This window comes from Atractosteus spatula (assembly GCF_055471065.1).
Source record: "Atractosteus spatula isolate fAtrSpa1 chromosome 10 unlocalized genomic scaffold, fAtrSpa1.hap1 SUPER_10_unloc_1, whole genome shotgun sequence".
NCBI lineage: Eukaryota > Metazoa > Chordata > Actinopteri > Semionotiformes > Lepisosteidae > Atractosteus > Atractosteus spatula.
In genome coordinates this window covers 348,996-370,637 of record NW_028296612.1, presented here as the reverse complement: position 1 = coordinate 370,637, position 21,642 = coordinate 348,996, and the positions used below count along the sequence as shown (strand labels likewise).

The 21,642-nt window shown below is 44.4% G+C and overlaps 7 non-coding genes across 7 annotated transcripts; 3 read left to right on the top strand and 4 right to left on the bottom strand.

The window, feature by feature from the left end:
- Positions 1-5,112: 5,112 nt before the first annotated feature.
- On the bottom strand, positions 5,113-5,186 carry trnat-agu (transfer RNA threonine (anticodon AGU)). Its single transcript has one exon. It is a non-coding gene; the product is annotated as a tRNA-Thr (tRNA).
- A 1,679-nt stretch (positions 5,187-6,865) lies between these two features.
- Positions 6,866-6,947, top strand: trnal-aag (transfer RNA leucine (anticodon AAG)). Its single transcript is given in 2 exon segments — positions 6,866-6,903; positions 6,913-6,947. It is a non-coding gene; the product is annotated as a tRNA-Leu (tRNA).
- Positions 6,948-7,959: 1,012 nt separating this feature from the next.
- On the bottom strand, positions 7,960-8,033 carry trnat-agu (transfer RNA threonine (anticodon AGU)). Its single transcript has one exon. It is a non-coding gene; the product is annotated as a tRNA-Thr (tRNA).
- Positions 8,034-12,558: 4,525 nt separating this feature from the next.
- On the top strand, positions 12,559-12,640 carry trnal-aag (transfer RNA leucine (anticodon AAG)). The gene has a single exon. It is a non-coding gene; the product is annotated as a tRNA-Leu (tRNA).
- Positions 12,641-13,654: 1,014 nt separating this feature from the next.
- Positions 13,655-13,728, bottom strand: trnat-agu (transfer RNA threonine (anticodon AGU)). Its single transcript has one exon. It is a non-coding gene; the product is annotated as a tRNA-Thr (tRNA).
- A 5,618-nt stretch (positions 13,729-19,346) lies between these two features.
- On the bottom strand, positions 19,347-19,420 carry trnat-agu (transfer RNA threonine (anticodon AGU)). The gene has a single exon. It is a non-coding gene; the product is annotated as a tRNA-Thr (tRNA).
- Positions 19,421-21,099: 1,679 nt separating this feature from the next.
- Positions 21,100-21,181, top strand: trnal-aag (transfer RNA leucine (anticodon AAG)). The gene has a single exon. It is a non-coding gene; the product is annotated as a tRNA-Leu (tRNA).
- The last annotated feature ends 461 nt before the right edge of the window (positions 21,182-21,642 follow it).

The window sequence follows — 21,642 nt, the reverse complement described above, 5'->3', positions numbered from 1 at the left end:
ACATTTGATAAATCAGACAGGAACAGCATAACATCTAAAATGGCAGAACCCTCTAAAGTACTGAAAAAATTCCGGCACATTCATAATAAATACAATTTATTTAATTTAAAGCATAAAATTTGCTTTAAAAAGAAAACCACAATTTGTACGATATCATATTTCAATATCGACGTTCAGATGAAGAATTTGAGAATTTGAATATCAATGGAGAGTACATTGATTTTGGGACAATGTTTGCATCTGAATAATCCTTCCTCCTGGAAAGAAGGAAAAAAAAGTTTTGAGTCTCAGTCTTCAGGATCCCCCCCAAAAAACGTGCAAATTTGTTTCCGGTGTATTTTGGATAAAGATATAACTCTCATAGAAGATACATTTTATCACTTGAATGCAGTCGATACTTTCGACTTTTTATATGATGATAGGACCTACATTTAGGGCTCAGTACTGATAACACTGCTGCTATTGATGGAGTAGAAATAAGTGATGTACTGGCAGTTTTTTTTTTTCTGAGGCAAGAAGTCCTAGAACACCTCCTATAAAAATAATAAGATTCAGAGCAAGAAATATTTTTCCGCCTCACCTAATGCTATTGCATTAACGAGGCTGAAGTTGGCTTCTTATTCGCCAGCTGCTGCTTTGCGTTTTTCGTTCAATCTTAAATGCTGCTGTTGTGATGTTATGTCGTCTTTCGCCTGAAGATGGCTCTCTACAGTCATTTTTAAAAATACTTATCCGGATGTATTACTGTACATTTCCTTAGTAAAGGGGAATATGTAAGTAGAGACTGTCCAAATTGCATTTTTGTATGAAACACATTTCAGAAACACAACTCACAATAAAACAAACTGGCATGTTATACCACGAGTAAATAAGACAAAGGCAAAACGTAAATTCACTGGCACTTTCTGCATATTTTCCACGACCTTGCCTTCTGATCATAAAAAGTCTCAAACTCTTGCATTTTACAAGAAATTTTAATATAGCAGTTTTAAATGGGACATTTAGAACATGGCATATGAGACTATATGGTTATTGAGGATGAGCAGAGGGTGATCGAACCTACCTCCTGGTTATAAAAATGTCTAAAAATTCTGACACAGATGTGTGAGAGACAATGGAAAAGACTATCAAAATCCTGAACTTCAGGACATTGTACTGTACCGTTTTTTAAATACGACCCTCTGAACATGGCATGAGAGAATACATTGTCAAATGGTAAATGCAATGTTTGCTATATTGCTAGGGCCCTCCCTCCTGATTTTAAAATCGTCTCATATTTCTGACATCAAGGTGTGAGACACAATATAACAGACTGTCAAAATCCTGAACTTCAGGACATTTTATGATACCATTTTAAAAATATGACCCTCTGAGCATGGCATGTGAGAAAATGGCATGTGAGAATGCATTGGGAAAAGGTGAATGCAATTTCTGCTGAATTGCTATGGCCCTCCCTCCTGATTACAAACTCGTCTCACAATTCTGACACTGAGGTGTGAGACACAATGTAACAGACACTATTAAATTGTGAAGTACAAGAGATTATACTGTTACGTTTTTTTTTAATATTGACCCTCTGGCATGTGAGGACTTGTAGTCAACAAAATAGCACACATTCTGCCAATTTGCTTTGTCCCTCCTTCCTCGTTACCAAAACATCTTAGTATACCGACACTAAGGTAAATGTCTCTAAATCCAGAAGTTAAGTTGTCAAAGTATATCGGAGTCAACCGATATTGATCAGGTTCTGCTGATGCCGAGCCCGCAGCCTTCACCATAAGGTCCAATTCCCCAAGCCTACTGACCTTATATGTCCATCCCTTCTCGTCAAAATTCGTATTTTCACAGGGTACCCTTCAGAAATTGCAGTATAGAATGAAAAAACTCCAATAGATCTCGGCCGCTGTTGGCGATTTTCCTTTAAAAACAAATGATTCTCCAGAAATTTTACGGAGTGTATCACTTACACCGAGACCGCGAAGTGTTAAGCTGTACATGAGTCTTTGTGGCTCGGTTGTTAACCAAAAGGGTGGTGGTTTGAGACCATCCAGGGATGCTATGAGCCTTTTAATGAACACACCCTCCTCACTTCATTTCTCCACGGCAGGTCTTGTACTGCAACCAAATACAGAGCCCGCAGGGGGCAGTAAGCCCGCATATATAGCTCACTGTGTATATAATGAAGAAGCAGAGGTTAGTTTCTCATATGCATGTTGCAGAGCCTTACGCAACTCGTACCAACAGCTGGGGTTTGATCCCTGCACGGGCTATTAGTTGAAAGACCATTGTAAATGACGTGTAACAGCTTTATCCAGCTGGCTTTTATGTTTCATACTAAATTGCTATCTTGAAACCAAAATAATTAGAAATATGGAACACAACCGTTGTTCCCCAAGAAGGAAAGCTGTTTTACACTGACGTCACTCCTTTTTATTTAATCCAGATTTTAAAGACAACTCCGCCCTCAAAGGAAATCAAAGGAAAATGTTGTATTAGCACGAGCTGCACAGGCTCTGAATCAGACCATTTCAATTAGTCTGATCAGTGCAGGACAAGTTAATGTAGAATTATTGCTTTGTCTATCTCTTTTTTGTATATAAATGAATGTCTCTGAAAACTTAATGTTAGTTTTTAATTTAGTTTTAGTTTTACGATGTAGGTCATGCGTTGACATATGCACAAACACACGAAATGTCTCATTCCTGATTCAGCTCATGCTCCATAGGAGAGAAAAGATTCCTCCTGTTTCTCGTACAACCATATCAGAACAGAAGCCCGTGTCACCCAGCTCTGATTCAAGATTGAGTCGCATCTTCAACATTTTGTTTTTGTTTCTGATCATTATTTTCTTTAGTTATGATCAATATTGAACTTTTTCTAAATGAAACAAAAATAATCAAACATGCAGGTAGAATTTTTTAAAAGTATTAGGAGTTGAAAGGGCGCTCCTTCGGAATAGTCGTCAGAAAATGTGAGAAAAGGAAGGTTACGTAAACTCTCACACACAGCATTAAAGATTGGAATCTGATCATAAAAAACTAGCTGTCTCCCCGTCGGTAATCAAACCCCAGTTTCCCGCGTGACAGGCAGGGACACAAACAACTTTACTAACTAGGAGCGCTTGCTAGCTATTAGGAGGCATTTACTCTTAAGTATGTTACTGTTTTGGGTTTCGACTTTAATTTTCCCTATACCAGTTTTTTACAAAAGTAAAGGCACACGGCACATGTGTGGCACATCACGTCCGTGTTTAGTGACAACTACCTCAGAGATTGTAAGCTGGGTAGTTTCAGATCACTTTTTTTAAAGGTTCAAGCAAACCCGAATACCTTTGCAAGAGACATTTCAGAATCGCAGTCAAATCCAGTACGATTGCTGGATCCTTCGAATTCGACTGAACTATAGCACAGATCTGCAGTCCACGATTAGAATACTGTAGCTGTGTTGTATAAGCTATACCACCCAAAATAGTTCTAAAACAGGAGATGCATCCTTGTTTAAGAATGTGGTATAAAGTGAAATGGTCTGGGAAGAGTCCTACGTTTGAACAGTTCAAAATAGACGTAAAGGGGTATTTACGGACTCTTTCGAAATGTAAGAACAAGCTGTGCGGACCTTATCTTTATTTACCTTGTGTAATCGTTTTTCATAAAGTGTAATTGTATTATAGCATGTGCCCCTGACGATTTTCTTGATACGTTATATGTGCTCTTGTTTGTATTGTATGTAGTTTTGTTGTTCAAATAAAACGTAAAAGACACAACTTTCCGGATGCGGCTGCTGTAAAAATAAAATGACATCAAGGGTGCTGTACGCAAAGGTCTGAAACCTGCTCCACAGCAGATCTTTATCCAGAGGTGTTAAAGAAGTCGAGATCTCGCCATGAGAGGGGAAGCATCTCAGAAAAAGCAGGTGCAGTCGGTTCCACGGTCATAACGCCACTAAGTCGGGCGACAAGAGCAAAACCCACCCGACCTCCTCCGAGCAAGTAATGAGACAAAGAGACAATGCACAGCGGGTAGCGTGGCCGAGCGGTCTAAGTCGATGGATTAAAGCTCTAGTCTCTTCGGGGGCGTGGGTTTGAATCCCACCGCTGCCAGGTGCTTCTGTCGGGACCCCCTTTCAGCTGACTTCAGACGAAAGGGAGGGAACCGCTTTTTGGCAGTCTCTCGAGAAACTAAGCAAAGTGTTTAAAGATACTTTCTCAGCTTGACATCAAGGCACAAAACAAAAACCTTCTTGCGTCCTCTCAACCCAAAAGCGCTTTGCCACTTTTTGCGTTATGCAGGGAACGACATCTGCCCAGATCACTTTTGTGTCAATGCAAATCGTAGTGTGCCCTCCGTTTTAATGTTGGCTGTGCTGGCGTGCCGCTTCTGTCTGTGAAACTTGAATGTTCTGCTTCTTCACACCAAATCGTTGGCGGGGGTTGAGCTTGTTAAATCTTTGCGCATAGCGCTCCTTTGGAAGTACTTTGTCCAAGTTCAAAAGCGATCGTGGGATTTACTTCATGCGTTCAAGAAGCATGCCTCGCACGACAGATTTAAATGGGGAATGGAGCCTGCTTCTTGCTGTTTTTCCTGTGGTTGCAGTTACAAAGTTGATCGTGCTTTCACATTCTGTTAACAGTATTCACTGGCTGAGCTTTATCAGTTGGTTCCTAAAGGAATCTCTGCTTCGGTTCCAGAACAGTCATCTGTAGTGTGTTTTTTTCCGTGCCCATGGCAGTCTTTTAGAGCTGGTAGTAATGGCGGCGAAGTTAATTTTTTATCCTCTTTAAAAGAATAAGGATGGGCTGGGGTGAGCTGCATTTACCACTCTTTCAGCTAAACGCCGAACTCGCGAACTGATTACACTGCAGAGCCACAGGCTCCTCGCTTTTCTCTATTCTCTGGGTTAGGGTGAAAAAAAAACACTGCTGGTATTAGCTGGCCTGCTGGGAGTACCTCTTCTTCACTGATAAGCAAGATTTGTGTTTCATCTTTCGCAAGCTGTATAGATTTCTTTCAAAACAAGTTGTTCCAGAAAGGAAACGAACACTTGCATTCACCTGAATTAAAAGGCATGGGATTTGCCCATAAGGATAAATTCTGTACAGTAAGACAGGAAGAAAGGCACCGCTGGGAATCGGACCCAGGATCTCCTGTTTACTAGACAGGCGCTTTAGCCAACTAAGCCACGGCGCCAGCAAAGTGCCATCCTTTGAAAGCAACTTGGACACGTCTCAACTGCTCTGAGACATCTGCGTTCGGGGTGCACCGAGCCTGCTCGCCTTGCAAGTTGCCTCATTTACGTGCGATAGCTCCAGCACTAAGAGAAAGGATGATAAATAGCTTTTATCTGGCACTTTTCATGTCAGAGGATCTCAATCTGCTTTCCGTGTACAAGAGGATGTGCAAATCATGTAGCTAAAGACGTAGACGACAGTGCTCCGCTGAAATCTTGATCTCACAACCCTCGGCATGACTCCGCTGTGTTCTGCTTTAGACAAAGGGGGGAAAAGACTTCTTTCATCACACGTTTTGCACAGTTTACGGTGTTTGCAGTGCTCTTTCTTAAATGAAAACCAGGAATCGGCACCATATGAGGTGAGACTAGATAATATTGGAACAAGTAGCCTCGCCATTCCATGCGTGACGTGAGCAAAGTGTAATTCCTGTCTTTATAGTGTGCTTGTTAGAGACTTAGCTGGCACCCAGAGCGCTTTAAATCCGGGAGTCAGCAGTCCAAGACAAGAGAGCTTCCTTCGTCTATGTTTTTTGCGTGAAGGGGGGAAACCATGCGTGTGCTGCAAACGATCTTAGTATCGAAGTGCCGTCCCACATAACGGATCCGAACAATCTGCTTTACAGAGGAGCACTGCCGGAGCTTATTGTGGCAAACTGAAGACCAGGCCGACCTCTTCTGTGACTCTTGAACACTGAATCTCAAGGTTGTGAATTCAAGCTCCACGCTGGCGGGAAATTCCATAGGTAATGATCACATTTTCTTGCATGCTAATCAAAAGAAATATTAAGAAACTTTTCCCGATACCAGTTTTTTACAAAAGTAAAGGCACACGGCATATGTGTGCCACATCACGTCCGAGTTTAGTGACAACTACCTCAGAGATTGTAAGCTGGGTAGTTTCAGATCAGATCACTTTTTTTTTATCAAAGGTTCAAGCAAACCCGAATACTTTTGCAAGAGACATTTCAGAATCCCTGTCAAATCCAGTACGATTGCTGGATCCTTCGAATTCGACTGAACTATAGCACAGATCTGCAGTCCACCATTAAAATACTGTGGGTGCGTTGTATAAGCCACACGGCCAAAATAGTTCTAAAACAGGAGATGCATCCTCGTTTAGGAATGTGGTATAAAGTGAAATGGTCTGGGAAGAGTCCTACGTTTGAACAGTTCAAAATAGACGTAAAGGGGTATTTACGGACTCTTTCGAAATGTAAGAACAAGCTGTGCGGACCTTATCTTTATTTACCTTGTGTAATCGTTTTTCATAAAGTGTAATTGTATTATAGCATGTGCCCCTGACGATTTTCTTGATACGTTATATGTGCTCTTGTTTGTATTGTATGTAGTTTTGTTGTTCAAATAAAACGTAAAAGACACAACTTTCCGGATGCGGCTGCTGTAAAGATAAAATGACATCAAGGGTGCTGTACGCAGAGGTCTGAAACCTGCTCCACAGAAGATCTTTATCCAGAGGTGTTAAAGAAGTCGAGATCTCGCCATGAGAGGGGAAGCATCTCAGAAAAAGCAGGTGCAGTCGGTTCCACGGTCATAACGCCACTAAGTCGGGCGACAAGAGCAAAACCCACCCGACCTCCTCCGAGCAAGTAACGAGACAATGAGACAGCGCACAGCGGGTAGCGTGGCCGAGCGGTCTAAGGCGCTGGATTAAGGCTCCACCCTCTCCAGGGGCGTGGGTTCGAATCCCACCGCTGCCAGGTGCTTCTGTCGCCACCTCCTTTCAGCTGACTTCAGACCAAAGGGAGGGAACTGCTTTTTGGCAGTCTCTCGAGAAACTAAGCAGTGTTTAAAGATACTTTCTCAGCTTGACATCAAGGCACAAAACAAAAACCTTCTTGCGTCCTCTCAACCCAAAAGCGCTTTGCCACTTTTTGCGTTATGCAGGGAACGACGTCTGCCCAGATCACTTTTGTGTCAATGCAAATCGTAGTGTGCCCTCCGTTTTAATGTTGGCTGTGCTGGCGTGCCGCTTCTGTCTGTGAAACTTGAATGTTCTGCTTCTTCACACCGAATCGTTGGCGGGGGTTGAGCTTGTTAAATCTTTGCGCATAGCGCTCCTTTGGAAGTACTTTGTCCAAGTTCAAAAGCGATCGTGGGATTTACTTCATGCGTTCAAGAAGCATGCCTCGCACGACAGATTTAAATGGGGAATGGAGCCTGCTTCTTGCTGTTTTTCCTGTGGTTGCAGTTACAAAGTTGATCGTGCTTTCACATTCTGTTAACAGTATTCACTGGCTGAGCTTTATCAGTTGGTTCGTAAAGGAATCTCTGCTTCGGTTCCAGAAAAGTCATCTGTAGTGTGTTTTTTTCCGTGCCCATGGCAGTCTTTTAAAGCTGGTAGTAATGGCGGCGAAGTTAATTTTTTATCCTCTTTAAAAGAATAAGGACGGGCTGGGGCGAGCTCCATTTGCCACTCTTTCAGCTAACCGCCGAACTCGCGAACTGATTACACTGCAGAGCCACAGGCGCCTCGCTTTTCTCCATTCTCTGGGTTAGGGTGAAAAAAAAAACACTGCTGGTATTAGCTGGCCTGCTGGGAGTACCTCTTCTTCACTGATAAGCAAGATTTGTGTTTCATCTTTCGCAAGCTGTATAGATTTCTTTCAAAACAAGTTGTTCCAGAAAGGAAACGAACACTTGCATTCACCTGAATTAAAAGGCATGGGATTTGCCCATAAGGATAAATTCTGTACAGTAAGACAGGAAGAAAGGCACCGCTGGGAATCGGACCCAGGATCTCCTGTTTACTAGACAGGCGCTTTAGCCAACTAAGCCACGGCGCCGGCAAAGGGCCGTCCTTTGACAGCCACTTGGACACGTCTCAACTGCTCTGAGACATCTGCGTTCGGTGTGCACCGAGCCTGCTCGCCTTGCAAGTTGCCTCATTTACATGCGATAGCTCCACCACTAAGAGAAAGGATGAGAAATGGCTTTTATCTGGCACTTTTCATGTCAGAGGATCTCAATCTGCTTTCCGTGTACAAGAGGATGTCCAACTCATGTAGCTAAAGACGTAGACGACAGTGCTCCACTGAAATCTTGATCTCACAACCCTCGGCATGACTCCGCTGTGTTCTGCTTTAGACAAAGGGGGGAAAAGACTTCTTTCATCACACGTTTTGCACTGTTTACGGTGTTTGCAGTGCTCTTTCTTAAATGAAAACCAGGAATCGGCACCATATGAGGTGAGACTAGATAATATTGGAACAAGTAGCCTCGCCATTCCATGCGTGACGTGAGCAAAGTGTAATTCCTGTCTTTATAGTGTGCTTGTTAGAGACTTAGCTGGCACCCAGAGCGCTTTAAATCCGGGAGTCAGCAGTCCAAGACAAGAGAGCTTCCTTTGTCTATGTTTTTTGCGTGAAGGGGGGAAACCATGCGTGTGCTGCAAACGATCTTAGTATCGAAGTGCCGTCCCACATAACGGATCCGAACAATCTGCTTTACAGAGGAGCACTGCCGGAGCTTATTGTGGCAAACTGAAGACCAGGCCGACCTCTTCTGTGACTCTTGAACACTGAATCTCAAGGTTGTGAATTCAAGCTCCACGCTGGCGGGAAATTCCATAGGTAATGATCACATTTTCTTGCGTGCTAATCAAAAGAAATATTAAGAAACTTTTCCCGATACCAGTTTTTTACAAAAGTAAAGGCACACGGCATATGTGTGCCACATCACGTCCGAGTTTAGTGACAACTACCTCAGAGATTGTAAGCTGGGTAGTTTCAGATCAGATCACTTTTTTTTATCAAAGGTTCAAGCAAACCCGAATACTTTTGCAAGAGACATTTCAGAATCCCTGTCAAATCCAGTACGATTGCTGGATCCTTCGAATTCGACTGAACTATAGCACAGATCTGCAGTCCACCATTAGAATACTGTGGGTGCGTTGTATAAGCCACACGGCCAAAATAGTTCTAAAACAGGAGATGCATCCTCGTTTAGGAATGTGGTATAAAGTGAAATCGTCTGGGAAGAGTCCTACGTTTGAACAGTTCAAAATAGACATAAAGGGGTATTTACGGACTCTTTCGAAATGTAAGAACAAGCTGTGCGGACCTTATCTTTATTTGCCTTGTGTAATCGTTTTTCATAAAGTGTAATTGTATTATAGCATGTGCCCCTGATGATTTTCTTGATACGTTATATGTGCTCTTGTTTGTATTGTATGTAGTTTTGTTGTTCAAATAAAACGTAAAAGACACAACTTTCCGGATGCGGCTGCTGTAAAGATAAAATGACATCAAGGGTGCTGTACGCAGAGGTCTGAAACCTGCTCCACAGAAGATCTTTATCCAGAGGTGTTAAAGAAGTCGAGATCTCGCCATGAGAGGGGAAGCATCTCAGAAAAAGCAGGTGCAGTCGGTTCCACGGTCATAACGCCACTAAGTCGGGCGACAAGAGCAAAACCCACCCGACCTCCTCCAAGCAAGTAACGAGACAAAGAGACAACGCACAGCGGGTAGCGTGGCCGAGCGGTCTAAGGCACTGGATTAAGGCTCCACCCTCTCCAAGGGCGTGGGTTTGAATCCCACCGCTGCCAGGTGCTTCTGTCGCCACCTCCTTTCAGCTGACTTCAGACCAAAGGGAGGGAACTGCTTTTTGGCAGTCTCTCGAGAAACTAAGCAGTGTTTAAAGATACTTTCTCAGCTTGACATCAAGGCACAAAACAAAAACCTTCTTGCGTCCTCTCAACCCAAAAGCGCTTTGCCACTTTTTGCGTTATGCAGGGAACGACGTCTGCCCAGATCACTTTTGTGTCAATGCAAATCGTAGTGTGCCCTCCGTTTTAATGTTGGCTGTGCTGGCGTGCCGCTTCTGTCTGTGAAACTTGAATGTTCTGCTTCTTCACACCGAATCGTTGGCGGGGGTTGAGCTTGTTAAATCTTTGCGCATAGCGCTCCTTTGGAAGTACTTTGTCCAAGTTCAAAAGCGATCGTGGGATTTACTTCATGCGTTCAAGAAGCATGCCTCGCACGACAGATTTAAATGGGGAATGGAGCCTGCTTCTTGCTGTTTTTCCTGTGGTTGCAGTTACAAAGTTGATCGTGCTTTCACATTCTGTTAACAGTATTCACTGGCTGAGCTTTATCAGTTGGTTCATAAAGGAATCTCTGCTTCAGTTCCAGAAAAGTCATCTGTAGTGTGTTTTTTTCCGTGCCCATGGCAGTCTTTTAAAGCTGGTAGTAATGGCGGCGAAGTTAATTTTTTATCCTCTTTAAAAGAATAAGGACGGGCTGGGGCGAGCTCCATTTGCCACTCTTTCAGCTAACCGCCAAACTCGCGAACTGATTACACTGCAGAGCCACAGGCGCCTCGCTTTTCTCCATTCTCTGGGTTAGGGTGAAAAAAAAAACACTGCTGGTATTAGCTGGCCTGCTGGGAGTACCTCTTCTTCACTGATAAGCAAGATTTGTGTTTCATCTTTCGCAAGCTGTATAGATTTCTTTCAAAACAAGTTGTTCCAGAAAGGAAACGAACACTTGCATTCACCTGAATTAAAAGGCATGGGATTTGCCCATAAGGATAAATTCTGTACAGTAAGACAGGAAGAAAGGCACCGCTGGGAATCGGACCCAGGATCTCCTGTTTACTAAACAGGCGCTTTAGCCAACTAAGCCACGGCGCCGGCAAAGGGCCGTCCTTTGACAGCCACTTGGACACGTCTCAACTGCTCTGAGACATCTGCGTTCGGTGTGCACCGAGCCTGCTCGCCTTGCAAGTTGCCTCATTTACATGCGATAGCTCCACCACTAAGAGAAAGGATGAGAAATGGCTTTTATCTGGCACTTTTCATGTCAGAGGATCTCAATCTGCTTTCCGTGTACAAGAGGATGTCCAACTCATGTAGCTAAAGACGTAGACGACAGTGCTCCACTGAAATCTTGATCTCACAACCCTCGGCATGACTCCGCTGTGTTCTGCTTTAGACAAAGGGGGGAAAAGACTTCTTTCATCACACGTTTTGCACTGTTTACGGTGTTTGCAGTGCTCTTTCTTAAATGAAAACCAGGAATCGGCACCATATGAGGTGAGACTAGATAATATTGGGACAAGTAGCCTCGCCATTCCATGCGTGACGTGAGCAAAGTGTAATTCCTGTCTTTATAGTGTGCTTGTTAGAGACTTAGCTGGCACCCAGAGCGCTTTAAATCCGGGAGTCAGCAGTCCAAGACAAGAGAGCTTCCTTCGTCTATGTTTTTTGCGTGAAGGGGGGAAACCATGCGTGTGCTGCAAACGATCTTAGTATCGAAGTGCCGTCCCACATAACGGATCCGAACAATCTGCTTTACAGAGGAGCCGTGCCGGAGCTTATTGTGGCAAACTGAAGACCAGGCCGACCTCTTCTGTGACTCTTGAACACTGAATCTCAAGGTTGTGAATTCAAGCTCCACGCTGGCGGGAAATTCCATAGGTAATGATCACATTTTCTTGCATGCTAATCAAAAGAAATATTAAGAAACTTTTCCCGATACCAGTTTTTTACAAAAGTAAAGGCACACGGCATATGTGTGCCACATCACGTCCGAGTTTAGTGACAACTACCTCAGAGATTGTAAGCTGGGTAGTTTCAGATCAGATCACTTTTTTTTTATCAAAGGTTCAAGCAAACCCGAATACTTTTGCAAGAGACATTTCAGAATCCCTGTCAAATCCAGTACGATTGCTGGATCCTTCGAATTCGACTGAACTATAGCACAGATCTACAGTCCACCATTAGAATACTGTGGGTGCGTTGTATAAGCCACACGGCCAAAATAGTTCTAAAACAGGAGATGCATCCTCGTTTAGGAATGTGGTATAAAGTGAAATGGTCTGGGAAGAGTCCTACGTTTGAACAGTTCAAAATAGACATAAAGGGGTATTTACGGACTCTTTCGAAATGTAAGAACAAGCTGTGCGGACCTTATCTTTATTTACCTTGTGTAATCGTTTTTCATAAAGTGTAATTGTATTATAGCATGTGCCCCTGATGATTTTCTTGATACGTTATATGTGCTCTTGTTTGTATTGTATGTAGTTTTGTTGTTCAAATAAAACGTAAAAGACACAACTTTCCGGATGCGGCTGCTGTAAAGATAAAATGACATCAAGGGTGCTGTACGCAGAGGTCTGAAACCTGCTCCACAGAAGATCTTTATCCAGAGGTGTTAAAGAAGTCGAGATCTCGCCATGAGAGGGGAAGCATCTCAGAAAAAGCAGGTGCAGTCGGTTCCACGGTCATAACGCCACTAAGTCGGGCGACAAGAGCAAAACCCACCCGACCTCCTCCGAGCAAGTAACGAGACAAAGAGACAGCGCACAGCGGGTAGCGTGGCCGAGCGGTCTAAGGCACTGGATTAAGACTCCAGTCTCTCGGGGGGCGTGGGTTCGAATCCCACCGCTGCCAGGTGCTTCTCTCGCCACCTCCTTTCAGCTGACTTCAGACCAAAGGGAGGGAACTGCTTTTTGGCAGTCTCTCGAGAAACTAAGCAAAGTGTTTAAAGATACTTTCTCAGCTTGACATCAAGGCACAAAACAAAAACCTTCTTGCGTCCTCTCAACCCAAAAGCGCTTTGCCACTTTTTGCGTTATGCAGGGAACGACGTCTGCCCAGATCACTTTTGTGTCAATGCAAATCGTAGTGTGCCCTCCGTTTTAATGTTGGCTGTGCTGGCGTGCCGCTTCTGTCTGTGAAACTTGAATGTTCTGCTTCTTCACACCGAATCGTTGGCGGGGGTTGAGCTTGTTAAATCTTTGCGCATAGCGCTCCTTTGGAAGTACTTTGTCCAAGTTCAAAAGCGATCCTGGGATTTACTTCATGCGTTCAAGAAGCATGCCTTGCACGACAGATTTAAATGGGGAATGGAGCCTGCTTCTTGCTGTTTTTCCTGTGGTTGCAGTTACAAAGTTGATCGTGCTTTCACATTCTGTTAACAGTATTCACTGGCTGAGCTTTATCAGTTGGTTCGTAAAGGAATCTCTGCTTCGGTTCCAGAAAAGTCATCTGTAGTGTGTTTTTTTCCGTGCCCATGGCAGTCTTTTAAAGCTGGTAGTAATGGCGGCGAAGTTAATTTTTTATCCTCTTTAAAAGAATAAGGACGGGCTGGGGCGAGCTCCATTTGCCACTCTTTCAGCTAACCGCCGAACTCGCGAACTGATTACACTGCAGAGCCACAGGTGCCTCGCTTTTCTCCATTCTCTGGGTTAGGGTGAAAAAAAAAACACTGCTGGTATTAGCTGGCCTGCTGGGAGTACCTCTTCTTCACTGATAAGCAAGATTTGTGTTTCATCTTTCGCAAGCTGTATAGATTTCTTTCAAAACAAGTTGTTCCAGAAAGGAAACGAACACTTGCATTCACCTGAATTAAAAGGCATGGGATTTGCCCATAAGGATAAATTCTGTACAGTAAGACAGGAAGAAAGGCACCGCTGGGAATCGGACCCAGGATCTCCTGTTTACTAGACAGGCGCTTTAGCCAACTAAGCCACGGCGCCGGCAAAGGGCCGTCCTTTGACAGCCACTTGGACACGTCTCAACTGCTCTGAGACATCTGCGTTCGGTGTGCACCGAGCCTGCTCGCCTTGCAAGTTGCCTCATTTACATGCGATAGCTCCACCACTAAGAGAAAGGATGAGAAATGGCTTTTATCTGGCACTTTTCATGTCAGAGGATCTCAATCTGCTTTCCGTGTACAAGAGGATGTCCAACTCATGTAGCTAAAGACGTAGACGACAGTGCTCCACTGAAATCTTGATCTCACAACCCTCGGCATGACTCCGCTGTGTTCTGCTTTAGACAAAGGGGGGAAAAGACTTCTTTCATCACACGTTTTGCACTGTTTACGGTGTTTGCAGTGCTCTTTCTTAAATGAAAACCAGGAATCGGCACCATATGAGGTGAGACTAGATAATATTGGAACAAGTAGCCTCGCCATTCCATGCGTGACGTGAGCAAAGTGTAATTCCTGTCTTTATAGTGTGCTTGTTAGAGACTTAGCTGGCACCCAGAGCGCTTTAAATCCGGGAGTCAGCAGTCCAAGACAAGAGAGCTTCCTTTGTCTATGTTTTTTGCGTGAAGGGGGGAAACCATGCGTGTGCTGCAAACGATCTTAGTATCGAAGTGCCGTCCCACATAACGGATCCGAACAATCTGCTTTACAGAGGAGCACTGCCGGAGCTTATTGTGGCAAACTGAAGACCAGGCCGACCTCTTCTGTGACTCTTGAACACTGAATCTCAAGGTTGTGAATTCAAGCTCCACGCTGGCGGGAAATTCCATAGGTAATGATCACATTTTCTTGCGTGCTAATCAAAAGAAATATTAAGAAACTTTTCCCGATACCAGTTTTTTACAAAAGTAAAGGCACACGGCATATGTGTGCCACATCACGTCCGAGTTTAGTGACAACTACCTCAGAGATTGTAAGCTGGGTAGTTTCAGATCAGATCACTTTTTTATCAAAGGTTCAAGCAAACCCGAATACTTTTGCAAGAGACATTTCAGAATCCCTGTCAAATCCAGTACGATTGCTGGATCCTTCGAATTCGACTGAACTATAGCACAGATCTGCAGTCCACCATTAGAATACTGTGGGTGCGTTGTATAAGCCACACGGCCAAAATAGTTCTAAAACAGGAGATGCATCCTCGTTTAGGAATGTGGTATAAAGTGAAATCGTCTGGGAAGAGTCCTACGTTTGAACAGTTCAAAATAGACATAAAGGGGTATTTACGGACTCTTTCGAAATGTAAGAACAAGCTGTGCGGACCTTATCTTTATTTGCCTTGTGTAATCGTTTTTCATAAAGTGTAATTGTATTATAGCATGTGCCCCTGATGATTTTCTTGATACGTTATATGTGCTCTTGTTTGTATTGTATGTAGTTTTGTTGTTCAAATAAAACGTAAAAGACACAACTTTCCGGATGCGGCTGCTGTAAAGATAAAATGACATCAAGGGTGCTGTACGCAGAGGTCTGAAACCTGCTCCACAGAAGATCTTTATCCAGAGGTGTTAAAGAAGTCGAGATCTCGCCATGAGAGGGGAAGCATCTCAGAAAAAGCAGGTGCAGTCGGTTCCACGGTCATAACGCCACTAAGTCGGGCGACAAGAGCAAAACCCACCCGACCTCCTCCAAGCAAGTAACGAGACAAAGAGACAACGCACAGCGGGTAGCGTGGCCGAGCGGTCTAAGGCACTGGATTAAGGCTCCACCCTCTCCAAGGGCGTGGGTTTGAATCCCACCGCTGCCAGGTGCTTCTGTCGCCACCTCCTTTCAGCTGACTTCAGACCAAAGGGAGGGAACTGCTTTTTGGCAGTCTCTCGAGAAACTAAGCAGTGTTTAAAGATACTTTCTCAGCTTGACATCAAGGCACAAAACAAAAACCTTCTTGCGTCCTCTCAACCCAAAAGCGCTTTGCCACTTTTTGCGTTATGCAGGGAACGACGTCTGCCCAGATCACTTTTGTGTCAATGCAAATCGTAGTGTGCCCTCCGTTTTAATGTTGGCTGTGCTGGCGTGCCGCTTCTGTCTGTGAAACTTGAATGTTCTGCTTCTTCACACCGAATCGTTGGCGGGGGTTGAGCTTGTTAAATCTTTGCGCATAGCGCTCCTTTGGAAGTACTTTGTCCAAGTTCAAAAGCGATCGTGGGATTTACTTCATGCGTTCAAGAAGCATGCCTCGCACGACAGATTTAAATGGGGAATGGAGCCTGCTTCTTGCTGTTTTTCCTGTGGTTGCAGTTACAAAGTTGATCGTGCTTTCACATTCTGTTAACAGTATTCACTGGCTGAGCTTTATCAGTTGGTTCGTAAAGGAATCTCTGCTTCAGTTCCAGAAAAGTCATCTGTAGTGTGTTTTTTTCCGTGCCCATGGCAGTCTTTTAAAGCTGGTAGTAATGGCGGCGAAGTTAATTTTTTATCCTCTTTAAAAGAATAAGGACGGGCTGGGGCGAGCTCCATTTGCCACTCTTTCAGCTAACCGCCAAACTCGCGAACTGATTACACTGCAGAGCCACAGGCGCCTCGCTTTTCTCCATTCTCTGGGTTAGGGTGAAAAAAAAAACACTGCTGGTATTAGCTGGCCTGCTGGGAGTACCTCTTCTTCACTGATAAGCAAGATTTGTGTTTCATCTTTCGCAAGCTGTATAGATTTCTTTCAAAACAAGTTGTTCCAGAAAGGAAACGAACACTTGCATTCACCTGAATTAAAAGGCATGGGATTTGCCCATAAGGATAAATTCTGTACAGTAAGACAGGAAGAAAGGCACCGCTGGGAATCGGACCCAGGATCTCCTGTTTACTAAACAGGCGCTTTAGCCAACTAAGCCACGGCGCCGGCAAAGGGCCGTCCTTTGACAGCCACTTGGACACGTCTCAACTGCTCTGAGACATCTGCGTTCGGTGTGCACCGAGCCTGCTCGCCTTGCAAGTTGCCTCATTTACATGCGATAGCTCCACCACTAAGAGAAAGGATGAGAAATGGCTTTTATCTGGCACTTTTCATGTCAGAGGATCTCAATCTGCTTTCCGTGTACAAGAGGATGTCCAACTCATGTAGCTAAAGACGTAGACGACAGTGCTCCACTGAAATCTTGATCTCACAACCCTCGGCATGACTCCGCTGTGTTCTGCTTTAGACAAAGGGGGGAAAAGACTTCTTTCATCACACGTTTTGCACTGTTTACGGTGTTTGCAGTGCTCTTTCTTAAATGAAAACCAGGAATCGGCACCATATGAGGTGAGACTAGATAATATTGGGACAAGTAGCCTCGCCATTCCATGCGTGACGTGAGCAAAGTGTAATTCCTGTCTTTATAGTGTGCTTGTTAGAGACTTAGCTGGCACCCAGAGCGCTTTAAATCCGGGAGTCAGCAGTCCAAGACAAGAGAGCTTCCTTCGTCTATGTTTTTTGCGTGAAGGGGGGAAACCATGCGTGTGCTGCAAACGATCTTAGTATCGAAGTGCCGTCCCACATAACGGATCCGAACAATCTGCTTTACAGAGGAGCAGTGCCGGAGCTTATTGTGGCAAACTGAAGACCAGGCCGACCTCTTCTGTGACTCTTGAACACTGAATCTCAAGGTTGTGAATTCAAGCTCCACGCTGGCGGGAAATTCCATAGGTAATGATCACATTTTCTTGCATGCTAATCAAAAGAAATATTAAGAAACTTTTCCCGATACCAGTTTTTTACAAAAGTAAAGGCACACGGCATATGTGTGCCACATCACGTCCGAGTTTAGTGACAACTACCTCAGAGATTGTAAGCTGGGTAGTTTCAGATCAGATCACTTTTTTTTATCAAAGGTTCAAGCAAACCCGAATACTTTTGCAAGAGACATTTCAGAATCCCTGTCAAATCCAGTACGATTGCTGGATCCTTCGAATTCGACTGAACTATAGCACAGATCTACAGTCCACCATTAGAATACTGTGGGTGCGTTGTATAAGCCACACGGCCAAAATAGTTCTAAAACAGGAGATGCATCCTCGTTTAGGAATGTGGTATAAAGTGAAATGGTCTGGGAAGAGTCCTACGTTTGAACAGTTCAAAATAGACATAAAGGGGTATTTACGGACTCTTTCGAAATGTAAGAACAAGCTGTGCGGACCTTATCTTTATTTACCTTGTGTAATCGTTTTTCATAAAGTGTAATTGTATTATAGCATGTGCCCCTGATGATTTTCTTGATACGTTATATGTGCTCTTGTTTGTATTGTATGTAGTTTTGTTGTTCAAATAAAACGTAAAAGACACAACTTTCCGGATGCGGCTGCTGTAAAGATAAAATGACATCAAGGGTGCTGTACGCAGAGGTCTGAAACCTGCTCCACAGAAGATCTTTATCCAGAGGTGTTAAAGAAGTCGAGATCTCGCCATGAGAGGGGAAGCATCTCAGAAAAAGCAGGTGCAGTCGGTTCCACGGTCATAACGCCACTAAGTCGGGCGACAAGAGCAAAACCCACCCGACCTCCTCCGAGCAAGTAACGAGACAAAGAGACAGCGCACAGCGGGTAGCGTGGCCGAGCGGTCTAAGGCACTGGATTAAGACTCCACTCTCTCGGGGGGCGTGGGTTCGAATCCCACCGCTGCCAGGTGCTTCTCTCGCCACCTCCTTTCAGCTGACTTCAGACCAAAGGGAGGGAACTGCTTTTTGGCAGTCTCTCGAGAAACTAAGCAAAGTGTTTAAAGATACTTTCTCAGCTTGACATCAAGGCACAAAACAAAAACCTTCTTGCGTCCTCTCAACCCAAAAGCGCTTTGCCACTTTTTGCGTTATGCAGGGAACGACGTCTGCCCAGATCACTTTTGTGTCAATGCAAATCGTAGTGTGCCCTCCGTTTTAATGTTGGCTGTGCTGGCGTGCCGCTTCTGTCTGTGAAACTTGAATGTTCTGCTTCTTCACACCGAATCGTTGGCGGGGGTTGAGCTTGTTAAATCTTTGCGCATAGCGCTCCTTTGGAAGTACTTTGTCCAAGTTCAAAAGCGATCGTGGGATTTACTTCATGCGTTCAAGAAGCATGCCTCGCACGACAGATTTAAATGGGGAATGGAGCCTGCTTCTTGCTGTTTTTCCTGTGGTTGCAGTTACAAAGTTGATCGTGCTTTCACATTCTGTTAACAGTATTCACTGGCTGAGCTTTATCAGTTGGTTCGTAAAGGAATCTCTGCTTCAGTTCCAGAAAAGTCATCTGTAGTGTGTTTTTTTCCGTGCCCATGGCAGTCTTTTAAAGCTGGTAGTAATGGCGGCGAAGTTAATTTTTTATCCTCTTTAAAAGAATAAGGACGGGCTGGGGCGAGCTCCATTTGCCACTCTTTCAGCTAACCGCCAAACTCGCGAACTGATTACACTGCAGAGCCACAGGCGCCTCGCTTTTCTCCATTCTCTGGGTTAGGGTGAAAAAAAAAACACTGCTGGTATTAGCTGGCCTGCTGGGAGTACCTCTTCTTCACTGATAAGCAAGATTTGTGTTTCATCTTTCGCAAGCTGTATAGATTTCTTTCAAAACAAGTTGTTCCAGAAAGGAAACGATAACTTGCATTCACCTGAATTAAAAGGCATGGGATTTGCCCGTAAGGATAAATTCTGTACAGTAAGACAGGAAGAAAGGCACCGCTGGGAATCGGACCCAGGATCTCCTGTTTACTAGACAGGCGCTTTAGCCAACTAAGCCACGGCGCCGGCAAAGGGCCGTCCTTTGACAGCCACTTGGACACGTCTCAACTGCTCTGAGACATCTGCGTTCGGTGTGCACCGAGCCTGCTCGCCTTGCAAGTTGCCTCATTTACATGCGATAGCTCCACCACTAAGAGAAAGGATGAGAAATGGCTTTTATCTGGCACTTTTCATGTCAGAGGATCTCAATCTGCTTTCCGTGTACAAGAGGATGTCCAACTCATGTAGCTAAAGACGTAGACGACAGTGCTCCACTGAAATCTTGATCTCACAACCCTCGGCATGACTCCGCTGTGTTCTGCTTTAGACAAAGGGGGGAAAAGACTTCTTTCATCACACGTTTTGCACTGTTTACGGTGTTTGCAGTGCTCTTTCTTAAATGAAAACCAGGAATCGGCACCATATGAGGTGAGACTAGATAATATTGGAACAAGTAGCCTCGCCATTCCATGCGTGACGTGAGCAAAGTGTAATTCCTGTCTTTATAGTGTGCTTGTTAGAGACTTAGCTGGCACCCAGAGCGCTTTAAATCCGGGAGTCAGCAGTCCAAGACAAGAGAGCTTCCTTCGTCTATGTTTTTTGCGTGAAGGGGGGAAACCATGCGTGTGCTGCAAACGATCTTAGTATCGAAGTGCCGTCCCACATAACGGATCCGAACAATCTGCTTTACAGAGGAGCACTGCCGGAGCTTATTGTGGCAAACTGAAGACCAGGCCGACCTCTTCTGTGACTCTTGAACACTGAATCTCAAGGTTGTGAATTCAAGCTCCACGCTGGCGGGAAATTCCATAGGTAATGATCACATTTTCTTGCATGCTAATCAAAAGAAATATTAAGAAACTTTTCCCGATACCAGTTTTTTACAAAAGTAAAGGCACACGGCATATGTGTGCCACATCACGTCCGAGTTTAGTGACAACTACCTCAGAGATTGTAAGCTGGGTAGTTTCAGATCAGATCACTTTTTTTTTATCAAAGGTTCAAGCAAACCCGAATACTTTTGCAAGAGACATTTCAGAATCCCTGTCAAATCCAGTACGATTGCTGGATCCTTCGAATTCGACTGAACTATAGCACAGATCTGCAGTCCACCATTAGAATACTGTGGGTGCGTTGTATAAGCCACACGGCCAAAATAGTTCTAAAACAGGAGATGCATCCTCGTTTAGGAATGTGGTATAAAGTGAAATGGTCTGGGAAGAGTCCTACGTTTGAACAGTTCAAAATAGACATAAAGGGGTATTTACGGACTCTTTCGAAATGTAAGAACAAGCTGTGCGGACCTTATCTTTATTTACCTTGTGTAATCGTTTTTCATAAAGTGTAATTGTATTATAGCATGTGCCCCTGATGATTTTCTTGATACGTTATATGTGCTCTTGTTTGTATTGTATGTAGTTTTGTTGTTCAAATAAAACGTAAAAGACACAACTTTCCGGATGCGGCTGCTGTAAAGATAAAATGACATCAAGGGTGCTGTACGCAGAGGTCTGAAACCTGCTCCACAGAAGATCTTTATCCAGAGGTGTTAAAGAAGTCGAGATCTCGCCATGAGAGGGGAAGCATCTCAGAAAAAGCAGGTGCAGTCGGTTCCACGGTCATAACGCCACTAAGTCGGGCGACAAGAGCAAAACCCACCCGACCTCCTCCGAGCAAGTAACGAGACAAAGAGACAGCGCACAGCGGGTAGCGTGGCCGAGCGGTCTAAGGCACTGGATTAAGGCTCCAGTCTCTCGGGGGGCGTGGGTTCGAATCCCACCGCTGCCAGGTGCTTCTCTCGCCACCTCCTTTCAGCTGACTTCAGACCAAAGGGAGGGAACTGCTTTTTGGCAGTCTCTCGAGAAACTAAGCAAAGTGTTTAAAGATACTTTCTCAGCTTGACATCAAGGCACAAAACAAAAACCTTCTTGTGTCCTCTCAACCCAAAAGCGCTTTGCCACTTTTTGCGTTATGCAGGGAACGACGTCTGCCCAGATCACTTTTGTGTCAATGCAAATCGTAGTGTGCCCTCCGTTTTAATGTTGGCTGTGCTGGCGTGCCGCTTCTGTCTGTGAAACTTGAATGTTCTGCTTCTTCACACCGAATCGTTGGCGGGGGTTGAGCATGTTAAATCTTTGCGCATAGCGCTCCTTTGGAAGTACTTTGTCCAAGTTCAAAAGCGATCCTGGGATTTACTTCATGCGTTCAAGAAGCATGCCTTGCACGACAGATTTAAATGGGGAATGGAG